At 37.3% G+C, this 19,355-nt stretch overlaps 2 long non-coding RNA genes across 2 annotated transcripts in view; one reads left to right on the top strand and one right to left on the bottom strand.

The window, feature by feature from the left end:
• The window catches only part of LOC123583785, a 77,985-nt gene extending 74,976 nt beyond the window's left edge, over positions 1–3,009 (top strand). The window contains exon 3 of the long non-coding RNA XR_006704998.1: positions 2,876–3,009. This is a non-coding gene — a long non-coding RNA (uncharacterized LOC123583785). The remainder of the gene's footprint in view (positions 1–2,875) is intronic.
• Positions 1–15,090, bottom strand: part of LOC123583786 — a 55,123-nt gene extending 40,033 nt beyond the window's left edge. The window contains exon 1 of the long non-coding RNA XR_006704999.1: positions 14,834–15,090. This is a non-coding gene — a long non-coding RNA (uncharacterized LOC123583786). The remainder of the gene's footprint in view (positions 1–14,833) is intronic.
• Positions 15,091–19,355: the final 4,265 nt, after the last annotated feature.

The raw sequence follows: 19,355 nt of genomic DNA, 5'->3' as shown, positions 1-19,355 counted from the left end.
TAATAAATATAGACAAATGATCAAATTTTAAAATTTATCAAAACTTAAACACACAGACCATAACATGGCACCATTCACGGTCAAGAGAAATGTAAGATGAGCATTAAATCATAACTGTATAAAATTATAGTATATACTGTATTACTGTAATAATTTCACAGCCACCTCCTGGTGCTATTGGGTGAGCTCAAGTATTGCAAGGATCCACTCAAAATGCCCTGTGACACTAATTATCTCCGCATGAGCAGTTATCTCTTTAGTAAATTGCATACTGCAGTAAAAAGGGATCTCATGATTCTTGTGTATTTTTCATTGTGTTCCCTGCAAAACTATAAACCTTGAATAACGCCATGGGAACCATACAAAGTGCCAATAGTGATTCTTGAAGCACTCCCAAGAAACAGAGAAAAGTCATGACATTACAAGAAAAAGTCGAAATGCTTGATATGTACCATAGATTGAGGTCTCCTTCTGAGGTTGGCCACCATTTCAGGATAAATGAATTCGCTGTAAGGACCATTGTTAAAAAAATAAAAAAAGGAATTCATGAAGCCATTGCTGCAGGTACACCAGCAAGAGCAAAAACTTTGCACTTTTTACAAAATGCCTTTTTATCTTGTATTGAAAATATAGCTTTTATGTGGGTACAGGATTGCTACAAGAAAGGCATTCCTATAGACAGCAACAGGATTCAAGAAAAAGCGAAGTCATCATATGACAATTTAAAGCAAAAGGAAGGTGAAGGATCCAAAGCTGGAGAATTTAGTGCCGGCAAAGAGTGGTTTAATTTCAGATCAAGAGGTTTGGCTTTAAAAATGTCAAGATAAAGGGGAAGCGCGTCTGTCAACCAAGAGACAGCAGACAAGTTTCTAGACACCATTAAGAAAATCATTGAGGAGAAAGGATATCTGCCTCAACAGATTTTTATGGCAGATGAAAGTCACTTTGGACTCATGGGGATCTGGGTAGCCAGAGACATTGTCCAACAGCAAAAGAACTTTAAAATGCAGTCCTTCTGGGGCGCCTGGGTGGTGCAGTCCGTTAAGCGTCCGACTTCAGCCAGCTCACGATCTCGCGGTCCGTGAGTTCGAGCCCCGCGTCAGGCTCTGGGCTGATGGCTCAGAGCCTGGAGCCTGTTTCCGATTCTGTGTCTCCCTCTCTCTCTGCCCCTCCCCCGTTCATGCTCTGTCTCTCTCTGTCCCCAAAATAAATAAACGTTGAAAAAAAAAATAAATAAAATGCAGTCCTTCACTTCAAGGTACTTCTTGACCTCAGGGACAAAGCATCCAGAGAACCAATCAAGAAAAGGTGTTCTTGTCTAGGACTTCTTGTTGTACAACCCCCAAAACGGTAGTTGGTATTTATCTTTTCCTTTTAAGGCTCAGGGATTAGCAGCTTTATAGATCAGGGCAGTCCTGATCATAACCTAACTGCATTTGTACAAAACAGTAGTCAGCTTATCCCTTCCTGCTTTAAATTTTTTTTTTTTCAACGTTTTATTTATTTTTGGGACAGAGAGAGACAGAGTATGAACGGGGGAGGGGCAGAGAGAGAGGGAGACACAGAATCAGAAACAGGCTCCAGGCTCTGAGCCATCAGCACAGAGCCCGACGCGGGGCTCGAACTCACGGACCGCGAGATCGTGACCTGGCTGAAGTCGGACGCCTAACCGACTGCGCCACCCAGGCGCCCCAATCCCTTCCTGCTTTAAATCCTAGTGCTTTCTTCTCTTCCTTACTAACGTATGTTCTTTGTGACTCCCCACACCCCCAGATTAGGAAGTTGTTGAAATGGTTTTCTTATCCCCAAGCACAACGTCTATAATTCAGTCCCTAGATCAGTGGGTCATAAGAACCTTTAAGGCTCATTACACATGGTACTCTATGGAAAGGACTGTAAATGTTATGGAAGAGAACCCTGATAGAACATCATGCAAGTCAGGAAGGATTGAAGGAATGCCACTGAAGATGCTGTTATAGGAAAACCATCAAGTCTGAGCCTAATCCTGCTGGAGAAAATGGTGTCTTGATAATGGTGCGCATAACTTCACAGGATATATGACAGAGCCAACCAACAAAATCCTAAAAGAGATTGTGGATATGGTAAAAACAAAACAAAACAAAAAAAAAAAATGTGGCGGTGAAGAGTTTCAAGATCTGGAACTTAGAGATATTCAAGAGCTAATTAGCAGAAGACGACTTGACGGAGGTGAGTTCTTCCGAACCCAGTGCCAGATGATGATGAAGATGTAGAAGAAGCAGTGCCACACAACACATCGACGTTGGACACTATGGCAGAAGTGTTCCAATGATTTAAGACTGTTTTTGACTTATTTTATGATGTGGACCCTTCTAGGATATGGGCGCTGAAACTAAAGCAAACAGTAGAAGAAGGTTTGGTGCCCTATATAAATATTTCTTGAGAAATGAACAAGCTACAAAGCCATAAATTTTGATATCTTTCCATGAAGTTACATTGAGTATGCCTGCCTCTCCTCCCTCCCCTTCTACCACTCTGAGACCGTAAGACCAACCCCATCTTTCTCCTCAGCCTATTTAATGTGAAGATGATGAGGATGAAGACCTTTAGGATGACCCACTTCCACTTAGTGAAAAGCAAATAAGTTTATGAACTATATGGCATAATAATTATCTGTTTGTGTGTGTGTGTGTGTGTCTTTAATTAAAAATCGAATTAGTGTATGGTAAGAACTGTAGGAGACATTTTTGTGTTATCATCCTCATTGCCTAAGTATTCACCGTGTAGAACATCATGTGAAAGATTTGTATGGATGTGGTTAGCCAATCCTTACATAAGCGTAAATTGACTTATATTTAATAACTAAAATTAATATTGTGTTTTCTTATTGCTTTAGGACTTTGTTTGAAGAATTATATTACCATATAGTATGCCCCCACCCCATACCACCTGAAGAAACTGTATCAGTCTATCATCACAGGTAAGTGGTTTTTCAAAAAAACAAATTACCATTTTTTCTTGTTCTATAAACTTGACTATAATACTGGGTGCCACAAAATTTTCATCATCATTGTTAGTACAAGGTAGGTTACCATGAAGCAATCATATCAATTACACTAAGCTGTCATAAAGCATTAATATTGCTACTTTTTTGTTAGCAGTGAATGAATCATTATATCTATAAATAAAGATTTCTTTTTCACAAGATCTTTCCATTTTTGATGTTTAGTGTTAGTAATACTCAATATCTACAGTGTTTTCTATCATCTAGGAAACTATTGATGCAGCTACTGACAGACGATACATCTTGTAAACAAATGTCATAAACTTATAGTATCAATAATTATAGTATTGTGAATGCATTTTGTTTATGATTTTAATAGCATTTTGTTTTCTCTATAATGAAGTTTATGATACGTGTAACATACAAAATATATGTTAATCAATTATTTATGTCAGTAAGGCTTCCTTCCAGTTAACAGTAGGCTATTGTTAGTTAAGTTTTGGGGGAATCAAAAAGTTTATGGGGAATGTTGACTGTGCAGGAGCCAGTGCCCCTAATACTGTATTGTTCAAGGGTCAGTTGTACTCATAGATATCTATATCTACCAGGAACACTTTGTAATATCACCATACATGTCAGTTTTTACAAATTCAGCATTCCAAGGTTACATGCCCACTGTTATTATGGAGTGGATAATCTCTTAAATGATGTATATTCCTCATTAGCAATAATGGTGTTAAATATTACTTTTTTGTCGCACTGGTTAATTTCAGTTCAAACCATCTTTACTTACTAAAATTATAGGAATATCAAAATGTTAAGCATCAAGAACTAAAGGCGAAAGCCACAACTTTTATTACCTTCCTTTTCTTGTACTCCTATTATCCTTTTGCCAAATCCTCTTTCTGTACCTCTAACACTATCTTCATTAACCATCTTGCCACAAAAGAATTCTAAAAGTATACAAACAGTAATATTATAAAATAATGCTAACCAACATGTTATGAGAACTTGCTACATGCCCTACACAATATCATGGATGTGCATTTATTTTTCAGGATTGTTGTGAGAAACAAGCCTTCTCTCCAGTTTATAAATGAGCTAACTGAATGCTCAGGAAGTTTAACTTTTCCAACAAAAAGCTAGCAAATGAATAGGTCAGTTTAAATCAGGTCAGTTTCAATGAAATAGGTCAGTTTCAAAGTCTGGAAGAATTATCTGTAATGGTATTTCTCAAACTGGATTATCATCTTCACTAGAGAATACCAAAAATGATTTGTCTACTTCCTCAATATTCCCAAGATGCAAAATTATTCTATATACATAGAAGTTAAATCGTTAGCCTCTATTCAGTAGTGATTAGTATGTTCTTGATAATGTGATATGTACTACATGCACATTAACTCGTTTAGCACCCAGAGCCACCCTCAGGGAAACGGCATCACTTCAAGCTTCTAGGCTGGGAAACTGTTACTCAGAATGGAGAGAGAAATTGGCCAATTTCATACAGACCCTAAGTGGTGGTAAAAGAACAAATAGCAAGCACAGTATTTTGTGGATCCAGATACACTACTAAAACTTTATGAGAGGTAGAAACTTCAGTTAATGGATAGGTTGTTTACTCTATGTCATTTATTTTCTTTTTTAAAAATATTTTTAATGTTTTATTTATTTTTGAGAGAGTGAGAGACAGAGCGCAAGCTGGGGTAGGGCAGAGAGAGAGGGTGATATAGAATCCAAAGGCTCTACCCTCTGAGCTCTCACCACAGAGACCGACAGGAGGCTCGAACTCACAAACTTTGAGATCATGACCTGAGCCAAAGTCGGATGCTTAACCGACTGAGCCACCCAGGCACCCCCTGTGTTATTTGTTTTCAAATTGACTGCACAAAAGTGGCCTGAGATCCACTCACGGAAATTCTAATATAATTGATATGGGGTAGTTTCTGGGCATCAAGATTTTTTAAAGCTCCTCAGGTAACTCTGAGGTATAGTCAAGTTCTACCTGGTCTCAAAAATCATCATCTCCTCCTCCTCATTCATCATTATCCCCATCATCTTTCTCTCTAATTAGTTAACCAATTACCTTAGGCACTACAGAAATATACCAGGTTATATACCAAAGAGAAGCAACTAGGTTTTCTGATGCTACATGTTGATTTCACACATTATCTCTACATCAGCCAAACCAGAAGAAAGCATAAGTTATTTCCACAAAGAACTACTTCATACCCACTTTATATTTACTGCTGTATGCTTCCCAGTAGGAGGTCTGTCTTCAGAGGAAAACTCAACTGTGGTACAAGTTACCTAGTAATTTGCTGAGTTGGTCATTATCACCACTTTGTTTGAACAGAGGGCTTAGCTGTGCGTTGCAAAATGAGGGGTAAGAGACACACCAAATGATTACCTGAGCAGGCATGACACAGGGGATTGTGAAATTGTGTAGATTGATACAATCAGAGGCTGGATGGTCACCCATATCACAGGTAAACAAACAGAAATATGATGCAGTAAACGGGCCAGGTTTCAGAGCAGTGCTTCCACCAGTAATGAAACACTAAGTAGAACCACCACTATTGAAAATTAAGGTTTTGCTTGTGTGGCCTTCCATGGCTTTGTTTTTCTTGCCTCCCTCACCCAAGGCTCAGATGGAATAAAGAAGGACCAACCACTTGTGCATGTTAGCATGTAGCAAAGGGCAAATGCGCCATCTTCTAAGCAAAGTGAGCCCCCTCACTCTTAAACTTTTTGATTTTGTGACATTTGATAGGGAAACAATCTTGAGAAAGAACAAATCTGGATGCATTAAACTTCCTGATTTTTAAACTATATTACAAAGCCACAGTAATCGAATAGGGTGTTATTGGCATAAACACACTTATACAAATGGAACAAAATAGCCCAGAAATAAGCCCATACACATATGGTCAATCGGTTTTCAGCCAAAGAACAAAGAATATACAATGGAAACAAAAAATCTCTTCGATAAACGGTGTTAAGAAAACTGGGCTGCCACAGCAAAAGCAAAATAAATAAGTGTGATACCATCACACTAAAACACTTCAGCAAAGGAGACCGTTAACGAAATGAAAAGGCAACCTATGGAATGGGAGAAAATATTTTCAAACCACATATCCAACAAGGGGTTAATATTTAAAAATACAAGAAACAAATACAACTTATTAGGAATAAGCCAAAGCAACCCTATTAAAAAAATAGCAAAGGGCCTGAATAGACATTTTCCCACAGAAGACACTCAAATGGCCAACAGATGCATGAAAAGATGTTCAACATGACTCATCATCGGGGAAATGGAAATCAAAATCACAGTGAAGTATCACCTCACCTGTTAGGATGGCCTTCATCAAAAAGACAAAAGATAACAAATGCTGGAGAAGATATGGAAAAAGGGGAAGCCTGTACACCTTTGGTTGGAATGTAAACTGGTACAGCCACTATGGAAAGTAGTATGGACGTTCCTCAAGAAATTAAATAATAGAGCCACCATAGGATACAGCAGTGCCCCTTCTGTGTGTATGTCAAAGGAAATGAAGCCATTATAAGAGGTATCTGTACTTCCATGTTCATTGCAGCATCATTCACAATAGCCAACATATAGAAACAACCTAAGTGTTCATCACTGGATCAATGAATTAAGAAAAATGAGACACACACACACAGGAATATTATTCAGCCTTAAAAAAAATAAGGGAATCACGGCACCTGGGTGGCTCAGTTGGTAGAGCGGCCAACTTCGGCTCAGGTCATGATATCCTGGTTCCTGAGTTCGAGCCCCACATGGGGTTCTCTGCTGTCAGCATGGAGTCACTGTTGGGCACGCTTTGGATCCCATCCCCCCCCACCTCATTTTACCTCCCCGACTTGTGCTCTGTCTCTGAAAAATAAATACACACATAAAAAAAAAGGAAATCCTGTCATTTGTAAGCAACATGGCTGAAACTGGAGGGCATTATGCTAAGTGACATAAGCCAGACAGAAAAAGACATATACTGAATGGTATCATTTATATGAGGAATATTAAAAAGAAAACCCAAACTTCTAAAAACAGTAAAAAGGGGGGTGCCTGGGTGGCTCAGTCGGTTGGGCAGATATCTGACTTCGGCTCAGGTCATGATCTCATGGTTTGTGGGTTCAAGCCCCATGGCGGGCTCTGTGCTGACAGCTTGGAGCCTGGACCCTGCTTCAGATTCTGTGTCTCCCTTTCTCTGCGCGTGCTCTCTCTCCCTCCCTCTCTCTCAAAAATAAATGTTAAAAAAACAAACAAACTAAAAACAGTAAAAAAGTAGTTGCCAGGGGATGGAGAAAATAGGGTAAAAGAGTGTAAACTTTCAGTTACAAGATGTATAAGGTCCGAGGATCTAATGTATAACTTGGTGAGTATAGTTACGAAAGGAATGAAAAAGGTAAATATGTGAGGTGATGGATGTGTTAACTAACACGATGGGGGGAATCCCTTCACCACGTGTACATATATCAAATAATCAAGTTATAGTCTTTAAATATCTTACAACTTTGGCAATAAAACCTCAATAAAGGTGGGAAAAGACATTTCCATGAAGTCAGAAATTGTATTTTATTTGCTGCTTTAGACCTACTTCTTTAAATAGTGCCTGACACATAGTAGGGATTAAATACTTTTCCTTTTTATTTTTTTTAATATTTATTTTTGCAAGAGAGCATGCATGGGGGAGGGGCAGAGAGAGAGAGGCAGACACAGAATCTGAAGCAGCCTCCAGGCTCCAAGCTGTGAGCACAGAGCCTGATCCGGGGCTTGAACCCACAAACCATGAGATCATGACCTGAGCTGAAGTCCGACACCTAACTGACTGAGCCACCCAGTGGCCCCAAATACGTTTTCCATTTCCCCAATTGTATTTTGTCATCATCTCTAAGTTCCCTCCACTTAATTTACTCTGTTTACATTTCTTCCTTTGACCAACTATCCTTCTCTTTGAGATTCCTATTTTGTTTAAAATCCTTCCTGAGTGTTCGTCTGCTTCATGTATTCATACACTTACATTGTCTTTAATCTTAATTTAGATACTGTACTTTAATAGAAATTTCCATTTTACTTTTTCTAGTTAAAAATTATTAGTAAAGTATCAGCTTCTGCTTATTGTAGAGGATACAAAAACATTTTAAGAGAAAGTAGCTTCCATTAGCTAAAAATATAGTTGGGTAAAATACAGAAGAAATAGGAAAATATTTACTTAAAGGGGGTAGTTCTGTTACTACTGTATGCAACATAGACTGGGAAGAGACAGCTCTGTGTAGGCTAATTTCATTTCTCTTTGCCTTTATGGTAAGGAACATCCTTTCCTCCTTATTCAGTCTTCTCTTCCATTTATAGGAGAATTTTGCTTCTAGGTTTTGTTTTAAATTATAGACAAAACCTATACACAAGACAAGAGAATATTGTATTGAACATCAGGGACCCAACACCTAGTTTTAATGACTACTACTCAAAACCAAGCTTGTTTCATTCATACCTATACCTACTCCCCTTGCTGGATCATTGTGAAGCCAATCTCAAATATCATATCATTTTATTCATAAATAGGCCATTTTAAAAACACACTAATGTCATTATCGCACTTCTATAAAGGAAACAATTTCTTAATATCATCAAAATGTACTCAAACTGTTCCAATTGTCTTAATTTTTATAGTCTTTTTTATTTGAATCAGAATACAGAACCTCTTTATATTTGCAATTGAATGAGATCTCAAGAGTATTGACATATGTTTAATTTCTAAAGCTAGAAATTTATTCCTTTTGATTGTCAGGCTTTTGTCTCAACTTATACCAGAGAACATATTTGGTACCAGCTAAAACCGGAGGCAGAAAATTAAGATACCAGAGTATGGTTTCTGCAAGGAATCATTCGTGCCTCACTGGTTTGTAGACAAAGGCTTAAACCAAGCAGCCTAGACCTTCTTAGTAATCATTCACTCACACACCACACACTGTAGTGGCCACTTGGAGTGCAGTACCTCCAAGAGTGCATAAGTAATAGTTAGTGATTCTCATACCATAGGGATTCTTGGGCTGCCTTTTTACCAGTATGGCTGTTATTCTGTAAGAAGCTATTCTATTCTAATGACAATATTTATTCAATATCTGCTATTATAGCTTTATAGGATTCCCCCCCCCCCTTTTTTTTTTTGCAAGGAAAAGCAGTATATAGCACACTGTAGCCGCAATGATTGGAAATAACTCTTGAAATGTCAAGGACGTTTTCTTTACACAGTAATTAGCAGATCAAATGCCAACAGGTACATTTAATAACCCTGATATTTCGCATTTGGACCATAGCCAACAACATCAGTAAATGTAGTTACTTAGGATCCCATAGCAGTATAATCTTGAATTGAAATGTTACTTATTCAGGTATATTTTAATTGCCTAACAGTAACCTCCACTACATCAGGTATATGTACCAGTACTATCAGTATTCAAGTTTTTTGAATTCATATACAATGCTTTAGAAAATATGAATATTGATTAAATCATTAATTCAATGAATATTTATAGAATGCCTATGATGTGCCAGATACCATTCTAAGGAGGAGGTATAAACCAGACACGAAAACAAAAACATCTCTGCCTTTATGGAGTCCCTTTTAGATAACCCTCCCAAAAGAAAATAGGAAGGGAGAGTTTTCACTGACATTTCTAAAAAAAAAATTAAGAGTGTATTTATTAAATATCTAACATGTCCCAGGGACTGTGCTAAGCAGCAGGGACAATGAAACGACCTGGAAAGATTTTTCCCTCCAGAATGATCTGAGAAGCTAAGATAATTAGAAAGCAGCAGCAGACTAGGCAAAGTAAAGGTTAACAGTAGAAACCTCAGGTGAAAACCAAAGGCAGTGTTGGTAAGTGAAAATATTTACTAGAAGATGATGAAAGGAAAGGAAATAGAACATAAAAGGATATGGATACAGAACTTCCCCACCTTATTTTGGTGGTAAATTCTTTGGCAAATAGATAAGATTGATTCAGCTTTTAGTTTGCTGTAGATTGAACTGTATGACAAGCTATTAAGAGGAACAAGTTCAGATTGCTGAGGGTGGGAACTGAAATGCCCTTTAACGAGTAGGAAAGTCAAAGCAACAGTGTTGAAAAACAGTTTACTAAATCAAGTTGATGCAGAACTTGAACTAAATCAAAATTTATAAGGCTCTCACAAATGGATTTGGTTTCTGTAATTCAGTTTATGAATATTAATAAGTTTATCTCTTTCAGGATTTCTTTTTCGGTACAATTCTTACAAGTCGGTATTGGAATCAGAGAAAAAAATACTTCTTTTAGTAACTTTTGGATTTTATCATCTTTTCCTTCCCCTTCATGAGAGGCCACATTCTTCCCATATCAGAACCTTTACATATGCTGTTCCCTAGGCCTAGAATGGTCCTCTCCCCACACTAACTGTAAATTCCTTCTTCTCCTAATTCCTTAGGAAATCTTTCCAGGCCTGGGACTAGTCAGCACTCCCACCTCCATGGAAATAACTTAGTTCATCAAAAGTAATTGCAAATTTCTTTTTAAGTTTATTTATTTTGAGAGAAAGCACACAGCTGAGGGTTGTAGGGGGTGGGGGGGGGGGAAGGACAGAAAGAGAGGGAGAGAATCCCAAGCAGGCTCTGCACTCTAAGTGCAGAGTACAACATGGTGCTTGAACTCATGAACTGTGAGATCACAACCTGAGCTGAAACCAAGAGACAGATGCTCAATTGAGCCACATAGGTGCCCTCAGACATTGCAAATATTAATGTCTACATCCTCCACTGGACTCTAATCTCATAAAGGTAATAACCCAATCTGTTCTCCAATGTCTTTTCAGTATTTTCACAGCAAATAATACAGATAAGAAGATACTCAGTAAACATATGCTGGATAAATGAATTCAGCATGTTTCTTCGAGCTAGCTGTCTCTTCTCAAGAATACTGAATCCCCAGTCTAGTGAATATATAACTCTGAAGGGGAGGAAAAACTACCAAACATCTTCAACAGAATTACTGTTGACACAGGATTATTGAAAAACAAAAGGTCTGTCTGGTCACTGTTTTCTAATCAATACCTTTCGAAAACCAGAACCATCTCTCTCTGCCCCTCCCCCGTTCATGCTCTGTCTCTCTCTGTCCCAAAAATAAATAAACGTTGAAAAAAAAAAAAAAAAACCAGAACCAAATTGTTTGGATGCTTTATATATGGAAAGGTAAGCCCCCAACAACCTTAAAGAAACCAATTAGAGAACCAATAGTGTCCTAAAACATCATCAGCTGAAGACTGATTTAGAGTAGAACATCTTACACAATACGAAGTCATTAAAAAATAAAACAATAATGAAAAGGTCTAAAAAGTCAAGATAAAGATGTTATTCCTTACTGGATCATAATAGGCCCCCTATTCCCAGGGACCAAGGTAACTGAATTTCAAAAATGTTAGCACTGGTGAGTGGGGTTAAGTATTTGACGGAATTTCTGCACACTCAGCAAGTTATATTCTCTGCTTAGAGCTGGGCTAATTTGGAAAGAATATTGAGGTGCCGATGCTTTTGTTCTAGGCATGAAACAAATGGGCTCTGACAAAGAGCCTTCCTTACAGAAACAAAGATAAATGCACAATGTGCAAACAATATCTTCCCAATGGCTCTGCGTGCAAGTGGGTATATATGCTATTTTTAATCTTTCTTCATAGATCTGGTTAGTTGGAATATCAGGAGATTAGGAGTCACACAGTACACATTTTTGAAAGTTTGAAGGACAAACACAGGTGTAAATAAAAATCAGAGAGGTAAAAGAAGCAGGAAAAAAAGTGGCCTTCTTAGGGACAAATAATTTAACCCAGGTCTGGGTGGAGCATATCATCAGACAAAGCATCATTGGCACACATAGTCCCACTTAAATATTGATTTTCCTTTTTTTTTTTTTAATGTTTATTTATTCTTTGAGAGAGAAAGAGAGCACGAGCAGGGGAGGGCCACAGAGAGGGAGACACAGAACCTGAAGCAGGCTCCAGGCTCTGAGCTGTCAGCACAGAGCCCGATGTGGGGTTCAAACCCACAAACCATGAGATCATGACCTGAGCAGAAGTTGGATGCTTAACCAACTGAGCCACCCAGGTGTCCCTGTTGATTTTCCTTTTTAGAGAAATATATTCTGTCATATAATACTTGCAGAATTTTTGCCACTTCAGTATGATTGTTATTTCTCTGTTGGTATGAGTACATTAAAAAATACGCAATTGGGAGCTGAGAGCTTCAAGTAAAGATCAGAATTGTACACAGCAAAACAATAAGAACCAAAAAACACACAAAGAGTCTAGGTTTTGAAAAGCTCAGAAAGACTGGAAAAGTAATCTTCTCATCTGATCTACTCCCAATGTAGGAAAAAGGGAAAATTAGATCTTGCAAGTATGTCAGTAAAACGTAGCCCTACTTAAAAGGTGTCCCTCTAGACAATCCAATGACATGAGGACAAATGCTGAGATGCAGGTTTCAAGCCATTAATCCAAGTTCTAAAAAAGAACTTCAATATAAAAGCGTAGATGAAAAAATGAAATATAAACTACTGCTTTTCCCTCTAGAATTTTGCAATGAGAAAGACACTTTTCAAAGACGTTATCACCAGGGTGCATGAGCAGTATGTTGTAGCAGGGCACACAGATGAATCCACAGGGCCTTTCACTGACAAATCATCATAGCAGTAAGATTATTCTAATTACAAGCAGCCCAAGTAGGTTTCCAGTGTCCGAGAAACAATGGAATCACTGCCTCTTCCAGGGGTACTCATCAGTCCCCTCTGTGAGAATTCAGAAACAAAACAAAACTTTCCTTCCTTGGGGCGGGTTTAGCCAAGCATTTTTGTGTTCCTCTTACACTCTGGCTCCCGATCATGATGAAATATTTTCATTGCTGACTTCAGGGGGGATGTACACAAAGGTTTTGTTTAACTGACAAATGTGTTGTATCTAATTCGTAAATGACTTATAAGAGACAAGCACTTACCTAGAAATGATTTTTATTTAAGGCCTACCCCTAATGCTATTTGAGAAAATGGCAAATTCATTTCTAAGCCAAATGGAGAAGCCAAAACCTGTTTATTTCTATTATTGTTTTTGAATTGACATTGAAAAGTGAAATATAATGTCCAGTTAATTAATAGGGCCAGAATATACTAATGTGGTCAAACAATAATTTTTAGTTGTTGTTCTACTACACATTTGATGAGAAACTTAAAAAATTAACTATGCCTGTGAGAATTTAGAAAAGTAAAAAAAAAAAATGACAAGAACACATCGCTTTAAACATGTTTCTAGCTATCTTCAGTAAGGTACCTTCTCCACACATGAAGGCATTATTTATATATTTACTTAGTGATGAAGTGAAAGTAGAGAGAGAGAATATAAATTCTATTTGCCAGTTCATTTAAAACCCAGTCAAGGGGCGCCTGGGTGGCTTAGTTGGTTGAGCGGCTGACTTCGGCTCAGGTCATGATCTCACAGTCTGTGAGTTCGAGCCCCGCATCCAGCTCTGTGCTGACAGTTCAGAACCTGGAGCCTGCTTCTGTGTCTCCCTCTCTCTGCCCCTCCCCCATTCTCACTCTGTCTCTCTCTCTCTGCCTTTCAAAAATGAATAAATGTTAAAAAAAAAAAATTAAAACCCAGTCAAGACAGAGAGTCCTAAAGTAATAAGTACATAAAGATATATAATGTAAACTTTTATTTTAACCTAAAAATCTAGTGTATATTTATTGTATGTAATAATTACATAATATATAGTATATGTAACATAAAATAGGATAAAACAATTTAAAATTTTTTAAACTTATTTTTGAGATAGAGAGCAAGCTAGGGAAAGGGAGAGAGAAGTCCCAATCAGGCTCTCACTGTCAGTGCAGAGCCTGATGTGGTGCTCAAACCCACGAACTGTGAGATCGTGACCTGAGCTGAAACTGAGAGCTGGATGCTTAACCAACTGAGACACACAGGCACCCCAGAATAAAACAATTAAGACAATTGTACTTTGTTTTTAAATTAAAAAAAATGTTTTTAAATATTTATTCATTTTTCGGAGACAGAGACAGAGCACAGCAGGAGTGGGGCAGAGAGAGAGGGAGACATAGAATCCAAAGCAGGCTCCAGCAGGATCTGAACTGTTAGCACAGAGCCCGATGCTATATTCAAACCCACTAACCATGAGATCATGACCAGAGCTGGTCAGACGTTCAACTGACTGAGCCACCCAGGCACCCCTTTTTAAATGTTTTTTAATGTTTATTTATTTTTGAGGGAGGAGGGGCAGGGAGACAGGGAAACACAGAATCTGAAGCAGGCTCCAGGCTCTGAGCTGTCAGCACAGAGCCTGATGTGGGGCTTGAACCCACGAGCTGGGGGATCATGACCTGAGCTGAAGTCGGTTGCTCAACCAGCTGAGCCACCCAGGCGCCCCACAACAAACTGTACTTTCTGAGTATTATAGGAAATATATTTGCTCTACTATAGGCAGTACCTTTTTAGAGTTTAGTATTTACAATCAGTTTTAATAAATCTTAGTCACCCATTAGTATAATTATCTACTGTGGACTGAATGTTTTCATCTCCCCAAATTCCTATGTTTAAATCCTAACCCCCTATATAATTGTAATAGGAAGTGGGGGCTATGGGAGGGAATTAGGTCATGATGTAGAACCTCCATGAATGGGATTAGTGTCCTTATAAGAGGGTGATGTGACTAACGCTAGCACATACTCTCTCTCACTTTTTGATGAAAACGTACAATGATACCAGGGCTGTCTACAAACCAGGCAGAATGTACTCACCTGATACCAGATCTGCCAGAGCCTTGATCTTGGACTTCCCAGTCCACAGAACTGTGAGAAATAAATTTTTGTTGTTCAAGTCACCCAATCTGTGGTTACTTGTTGCAGCAGCCTCAACTAACACAATTACTTACATCAAATTTTTCTTTTTTTCCAAAACACCCAACTAGCCTCTATAAACATAATTTTTTACAAACATTTCAAGTAATGGTACATAATGAAATTTCATCACTAAATTCAAAATACAATCAGCATCATCTATTTAAGAAACACACAGATGAGTCATTTTAATTGTATCATTCAGGTAGTGGAATAAAAGTGGCTACAGGGATGCAAAACAAATCAACAGTAGTCAAAATGACCATGGTGAGAAGTGGGATATTCCAGCTACTTAGCTCCAAAGGCAGTTTCTTCTACATAATACACAAAGTTTATTTAGGGAGACTATTTACTTCCAACACACTTCCCCCTTCCTCGTTTGTATTATTCCAAGATCAAAGTTTCTTTGTTGCAGAAGAATGTACACCAGCATTCATAGAAAACCTAAAAATGTGGATATCTTACCAACTATGCTAAGTAAGGCAGGTACAATTCATGCAAAGAGGAGCGTTCTTGTTGTCTTTTTATTGTTCTTGTTGCTCTGTTTTGTTTTCCTCTCTTGATAGTTATCAGATATGTTACTGGAAATATTACCAGCTTGTGTATTCAGTTGGAAAACCATCTTGGTTCTAACGATATTTATCTGTTTTATATCACTAAAAAATGTTTATCTTTCTTACTTGTAGAACAACTTTTGAAAAGAGATCCCATGATTTGGGAGGGATTTTTTTTTTCTTTATAACTTTTTTTTTTTTTTTTAATTTTTTTTTTCAACGTTTATTTATTTTGGGACAGAGAGAGACAGAGTATGAACGGGGGAGGGGCAGAGAGAGGGAGACACAGAATCGGAAGCAGGCTCCAGGCTCTGAGCCATCAGCCCAGAGCCTGACGCGGGGCTCGAACTCACGGACCGCGAGATGGTGACCTGACTGAAGTCGGACGCTTAACCGACTGCGCCACCCAGGCGCCCCTATAACTTTTTTTTTTTTAAAGTAAGTTGACAGCAAAGAAAAGGAGATGGTTAAACTCCGTATAAATGTAAAGCATCAGACATACACATTGAAATCAACAGTAAAATACTGAGTTTGTTGGCACTTGGAATTTCTCTCTGCGATGAAGGACTTTTATCCAAATGCCAATATTGTAAATTTACCTCAATCTCATAATTATATGCTTAGAATACTACATTATGTATTTTGGTGAAGGAGTACTTTGAATCTAATTGCGCTCTAAAATTTTATAACTTATTCTATATGTAGGCCTGTCAATTGCATCTATGTATAGATAATCATAGCCATAAATGGACTCTTCTGTGCTTTTCACATTTGACAGAGATTTTAATGATAGGCAAAAACCAAGTATATAATTACTTGCTCTGTTCATGCCCCGTTAAATGAAAAGGGTTCTAAATTTTCCATTGGGTAATAGTAGTGAGAAGGTAGATTCTTCCCACCCAAACTTCCTACATGAAAAAAAAAGGGGGTGGGGGAAGAAAAGAATAACTAAGGCACTCAGTATTGAACTCTCTATATTAACAATTCTAGTCTACTAAAAATATTTTCTTCTGGGGTGTTCTAGATGAATAATTTTTTCTTCTAAAAAATAAAAAATGTGTTCTATTATTTTTTAATTCTAAATATAGTATTTTTCCTCTTGATTCAATGAAGTTTTCTTTCTTTTTGGGGTGTGTGTGTAATATTTTAGGAAAATCTAATGGCTTTCTCAAACTTCTAAGAGCCCTTTTCCCAGTGAGGTCTAGGAAAAAAAAAATGAAAAGCAGAAATAATTATTTTGAAAGTCTAATATATGGTTACTATAACAGACACAATAACTACTAAAGAAATAGGCTTATTGCAATGACTTCTTTTCACACTTAGAAAAATATATTTTAGGGGCACCTGGGTGGCTCAACTGGTTAAGGATCTGACTTTGGCTCAAGTCAAGATCTCATAGCACATGAGCTCCAGCCCCTCATTGGGCTCTGTGCTGACAGCTCAGAGCCTGGAGCCTGCTTTGGATTCTGTGTCTCCCTCTCTCTCTGCCCCTTCCCCACTTGCGAGCTCTCTCTCTCTCTCAAAAATAAATAAACATTAAAAAAATTTTAAGAAAAGAAAAATACATTTTAAAAATCATGTTTACCTCATTCTATAAACTCATTTTATAAATGAGAAATCTCAAAATCCCATTTAGCTCTGATGGAAATGGAGTGAGCAGGGGAACAATCTTTGCCTGTTTTCATTCACATCTGGCAAATGTTTTGCTTTGTAGATCATTAAAATCCACTTTATGAGTTAGAATAAAACACACTAGTTTTAAGAACACTTTTAAATACGTGCTAATGAAAATTATTTTATCTTTTATAGTTTCAAAAGTTTATGACTTCAAAATTAATTTTAAAAGGTATATATGTATATCCAGCCGATTTAGATTATAATGTACATTTGTGTTGATTTGAATTAAGAAACAGATACTGAGGATATATATATATATATATATATATATATATATATATGGAAAATTTGTAATTAATATCTATTACTTATTGGGTATTCATCTAGAAATTTCTTTTATTTTCCCTATGATGCATAAGTATAGTTTTAAAGTGTATTCAGTATTATAGAAGTATCTCAGAAATAGTATAAGCACATTCAAAGAAAATTAACCAATAATATTTTGTATTTATGTTCCAACTTAGCTTCCAATGTCAGCCACTTCTAATTATTTATCATCAATGAGTACTTGAGACCAGATAAAGCCAACTTTCCTAAATATAGTAATTTTTTTTTCACACCTCCAAATTTGGTAAAATGAAATTCCAAACACAAAAGAATGAGGTAGGGGTGTGTGTGTGTGTGTATCTCACAGTTAATCCTAACAAATGCTAGCTAATTGTTTTGAAATTTCTGTTTCAATAGGATGTAGAAAAGCACATCATAACATCTGTGACACATTGTGATCATTCATTTTAAGTTAGCTTGACTGAGTCATGGTGCCCAGATATGTGCTCATATGTGCTCTGGATGTTTCTTTGAGGGTGTTAAATAAGTGGACTTTGGATGAGGCCCATCCACATTATGAAGGATGATCTGCTTTATTCAATCAGTTGAGGTCCTGACTAGAACAGAAAACTGAACTTCTCTGAACAAGAGGGAACTCTGATAACAGATGGTCTTCAGACAAACTGCAACAGAGGCTTTCCCTGTCTTTTCAGCCTGAAGGCCTTTGGACTTGAACTACAACATTTGCTCTTCCCTGAGTCTCCAACTTCCTGGAGACTTGGACTTGCCAGCCTCCCTGATCACGGAGCCAATTTTTAAAAGTCAATGTCTCTCTCCCTCTTCCCCAGTTTCTTTCTCTCCCTCCTCAGGGTTAGGGTTAGGGTTGGCCCTTGCAAAGATTTCTTGGATTTGACATGAAAAGCAAAGGCAACAAATGCAAAAATGAACAAGTGGGGCTGCATCCAACTAAAAAGCTTCCGTTTAGCAGAAGAAACCCTCTACAATATGAAAAAGTAACCTACCAAAAGGGGCAAAATATTTGCAAACCACATATGTGATAAGGGGTTAATACACAAAATATATAAAGGACTTCTACACCTCAATAGAACAAAAGCAATTAAAAAATGGGCAAAGGATGTTAATAAGCATTTTTCCAAAGATGACATACAAACAACCAACAGCTCCACGAAATGTGTCCAATGTCACTAATCATCAGGGAAATGAAGATCAAAACAATGAGAGCTGACCTCATACCCATTAGATTGCATATTATCAAAAAGACAAGAAAGAACAAGTGTTGGTAAGGATAGACAGAAAAGTGAGCTCTTGTGCGCTGTTTGAGAGAATATAAATTGATATAGCCACTTCAGAAAACAGTATGGAGATTCCTCAAAAAAAGTTATATATATATATATATATATATATATATATATATATATATTTATATATATATATATATATATTTATATATATATATATATATAGACACACACACATACACACACAACTACCATAAGAACTAGCAATTCTACTGGGTGTTTATCTGAAAATAAATCACTATCTCGGAAAGACCTCTGCACCTCCATGTTTATTGAGCATTATTTACAATAGCCAAGAAATGGAAACAGGCTGTGTTCATCAAAAGATAAGTGAATAAAGAAAATTTAGTGTGGTATATGGATACAATGGAAGATTATCCTGCAAGGTGCCATAACATGGATAGACTTGAGCACATTATGCTAAATAAAATAAGCCAGACAGATACTGTATGTTCTCACATATATGTGGAATCGAAAACAAAACAGAGCTTATAGATATAGAAAACAGATTGGTGGTTACCAGAGGTGGGGTTGGGTGAAATAGGTGAAGGTAGTCCAAAGGTATAAACTTCCCGTTACACTATAAATTAGTCCTGAGGATGTAAT

Source organism: Leopardus geoffroyi, chromosome B3, assembly GCF_018350155.1.
Source record: "Leopardus geoffroyi isolate Oge1 chromosome B3, O.geoffroyi_Oge1_pat1.0, whole genome shotgun sequence".
NCBI classification, from domain to species: domain Eukaryota; kingdom Metazoa; phylum Chordata; class Mammalia; order Carnivora; family Felidae; genus Leopardus; species Leopardus geoffroyi.
This window is presented reverse-complemented; position numbering and strand designations above follow the sequence as displayed.